Source organism: Glycine soja, chromosome 7 (genome assembly GCF_004193775.1).
Source record: "Glycine soja cultivar W05 chromosome 7, ASM419377v2, whole genome shotgun sequence".
NCBI classification, from domain to species: domain Eukaryota; kingdom Viridiplantae; phylum Streptophyta; class Magnoliopsida; order Fabales; family Fabaceae; genus Glycine; species Glycine soja.
Genome location: NC_041008.1, coordinates 14,117,453 through 14,121,547, shown reverse-complemented (window position 1 = coordinate 14,121,547; position 4,095 = coordinate 14,117,453).

The window sequence follows — 4,095 nt, the reverse complement described above, 5'->3', positions numbered from 1 at the left end:
AACTTGTCACATAAGATTCCTTATGTTGTGGTGAATTTTATTTTTCTTGTTTCTTTGTCTAACTCATTTGTTCATGAGTGTATGAAATTCTTTTAGCCTATTAGTTGATTTGAGTCAAATCTTGCATGTTAATTAGTCCTTAACATGTTCATGCAAAATTCTTAGAGAGTCTTTGATTGTGAACATTTTCTTGAACTTTTAGGTTTCCTTATGATTGTGTCTATTGTGAATTTGAGTTTTGGTGATTGAATTGCTGGCTGAAATTTTGATCCTAAGTAAATATTGAAATCCTAAAACTGAGGTAATCAAGACTAGTGAGTTCAACATAAATAGGAAGGTTGAAAGTAAGCCTAAGGCAATAAATATACCATGCTTAAAAATTCGAAGTCTGAAATTGCTAGTGCTGGCAGCTTGAACATATGAACTTGTAAAAATTACTGGGAATTGGTAACTGCGGTTTTTGAGATGAAACTTTTACTTAATTTTCTAGACATTTGGAAAAAAATTAGAAAAAAAGAACTAAGTGACTTGGATAAAAGGAAAAAATTAGAAAAATCACACAAGTTGGCAGGAAAATTAGTGTCTAGGAAAAAAAAGTGAAAGGGAAGTGTGCTTGTTGTTTTGGCTCAAAATTTGTTCTATAATTGGTGCCTATTTTATACCAATATTAGTTCTGAAATTTCAATTTAAAATTAGTGTGAAAACAAGTTCCAAAACTAGAGGTTTCTCGAGTGTTTTTTTTTTATAGTTTTTTTACTCTACTCTAGAGCTATTGTAGGTTTCTCTTTGAGTCCTAGCTTGCTTTTATGTGATTTTCATTGCTTTAATTGTTGAATAATCCTTGAAAATTTGTCTTGTTAAAACTCTATTGGTTTAAATTTCATTTCATTTTTGGTCTTTGGTTATTGCTTGTCTCTTTTTTTCCATATTTGTGAGTTGCCATATAGGGAATTGGAAAGGAGGATTGGTGTCATCAATTGGAGAATTTGAGTCAAGAAGCAAGGGGCCAACCACCTTAAGAGCTATTGAACTAAGAAGCACTCCAAATTGAGTGAAAAAGACATAATAGCCACTAAAATTGAGGACTTTTTTTTTGTAATTTTGTAATTGGCAATTTGCTTTGCTTTGATCTTTTGTAACAAAAAGGCCTTTAATTGGAAGAAAGTCGGGAGCCTCCAATAAGTCACCTTACTTCCATTTGTGTGCAATAATTTTAGGCAATTTTACCTTAGGATAGTAAGTGTTTTGTTGAGAACCTTAAATGAGGTCATTCAAACACTCTTAGGATTCGCCTAGTTTACAGTTTTTGCACTTTAATTTCTTGCTTACTTTCATAGCTTATCTTCTTTACTAGTCATGCCTAGTTTATCTTGTTATTGAATAATATTTTCTTCTTGCTTATCACACTTATCTTGAGTTCTTTTGAACCCTAGATTTTACCTTTTGTAAACCCCCAACAAGAAAGAACCATAACTTAGGAACCAACATGAGTCATCATTCATCTAGTGTTAATGGTGAGGGTACTAGTCATAAGGACCATTAATCTAAAATATTAGATGAGTTGAGTTCCCTCAAGTTATGGAAAGAAACACTAGAAAGAAAGGAAAAAGGAAAAGAGAGGGTAGAAATAAGTTAAGATGAGAGGGAACAAATAAGGGAAGAAGAAAGAAGAAAAATACTAAAATAGTTAAAAAAAAATAAAAACATGTCTCCTTTAGTAGTCATGACTCTTGCAAGAGCCTTACTGAAGAACTTAGTGACTATTATATAGGAAGACATAGGTCACATCCTAGACCTCACTCCCATAGGAGAGAAAAAGGAAAGAAAGCCTCAAAAGGCTAACATTAACCTCTCGTACTTCCATGGAAAGAAAAATGTGGAGGCTTATTTAGATTGGAAAATTAAGGTGGAGCAACTCTTTGCTTGCCATCATACAAGTGAAGAAAGGAAGGTTCCTTTGGCTACCTTTAGCTTCCAAGGGTATGCCCTCTATTGGTGGACTTTCCTTGTTAGGGAAAGAAGGATTCATGGGGATCCTCTAGTAGAGTATTGGAATGACTTGAAAAGTGTCCTTAGGAAGAGGCACATCCCCTCCTACTATGAAAGGGAGCTTATGGACAAGTTCCAAAGGCTTAGACAAGGAAGTATGAGTGTTGAAGACTATCGGCAAAAATGGAACTACTCCTTTTGAGAGTTGGGCTTAGGGAGGAGGAAAGAACAAGTATTGCCAGGTTCCTCAGTGGACTTAATATGGAAGTGAGGGGCAAGGTTGAACTCCTTCCATATAGGGAACTAGATGACCTAGTCCAACTTTGCATAAAGGTAGAGCAACAACTTAAAAGGAAGCCTATTTCAAAATCATATGGCTCTTACTCTTAGCCAAAGAAAGACCAAGGTCAAGGCATCTTAGGGGCTGCACCTTCTAAGCCCAAAGATGATAAGGGGAAGTGATGTGATCCTGGGCAATTTTAGGATTCTCATCAAGAAGATAATAGAAAAAGCAACCCCTTAAGGCTAGTATGCAAGAGAAGACTAGCTCTATTAAGTGCTTTAAATGTCTTGGAAGAGAACACATTGCTTCTCAATGCCCCACCAAGAAAGCCATGATTATGAGGGGCCAAGACATTTATAGTAGGCAAGATGAGGCTATTACTTCACCTTCCTCTAGTGAAAGTGAAGAAGCAAAAGGGGAAGAATCTAGTGAAGAAATCTACCCCCAAGAAGAAGGGGAACTTTTAATGGTCAGAAGGCTTCTAGGAGGCCAATCTTGTGACTTAACCCAATCTCAAAGAGAGAATATTTTTCACACAAGGTGTAAAAATTTTGATAACACATGCTCTCTCATTGTAGGTAGTGGTTCATGTTGCAATTGTTGTAGCACAAGATTAGTCTCTAAGTTGAGCCTTACTATCACCCCCCATCCAAAGCCATACAAACTTTAATGGCTTAATGAGCAAGGGGAGATGATAGTCAATCAACAAGTGAAAGTGCCCTTCTCCATTCGAACATATAAGGATGAAATGACTTATGATATAGTTCCTATGGAGGCAGGACACCTTCTCTTAGGTAGGCCATGACAATATGATAGGAAGATCATCTATAATGGCCTAACTAATGAGATAACCCTCACCCACCTTGGAACAAAGTTTGTGATGCATCCTCAAACACCTTAGCACTGGCACAATTCCTACATTTGAGACCTTACCCCCAAAGGTCCAAGAACTCTTACATGAATTTGGTGATATATTTCCCAAAGAGATACCCCCTGGGCTACCTCCTCTCAGGGGAATAGAACACCAAATAGACTTAGTCCCAGGAGCAAGCCTTCTTAATAGGCCAACCTATAGGACTAACCTTTAAGAGACTAAGGAGATAGAGTCTCAGGTTAAGGAATTGTTGGAGAAGGGATGGGTCCAAGAGAGCCTAAGCCCTTGTGTTGTGCCAGTGTTGTTGGTGCCCAAAAAGGATGGTAAGTGGAGAATATGTACAAATTGCAAGGTCGTCAGCAACATTACTGTAAAGTATAGGCACCTCATTCCTAGACTTGATGATTTTCTTGATGAGTTGCATGGTGCCAACATCTTTTCAAAAATTGATCTTAAAAGTAGTTATCACCAAATCAGGATGAAAGAGGGTGATGAGTGGAAAACCGCTTTCAAGACCAAGTTTGGTTTGTATGAATGGCTAGTGATGCCTTTTGGGCTCATTAATGCACCAAGCACCTTTATGAGGCTTATGCATCATGTCTTAAGGGATTTCATAGGTAAATTTGTAGTTGTTTATTTTGATGATATTTTAATGTACAGTAGGAGCCTAGATGATCACTTAGGACATCTAAGGCAAGTTCTTTCTGTTCTTCGGAAAAACACTCTCTATGCCAATATAGAAAAGTGTACTTTTTGTGTAGATAATATAGTTTTCTTAGGATTTGTAGTTGGTAGAAATGGGGTCCAAGTGGACCCTGGGAAAAATCAAGGCCATCCAAGAATGGCCCACCCCAAAAAGTGTAGGAGATATTAGGAGCTTCCTTGGGTTAGCAAGCTTCTACATAAAGTTTGTTCCTAATTTCTCTACACTTGTCTCACTTCTCAATGA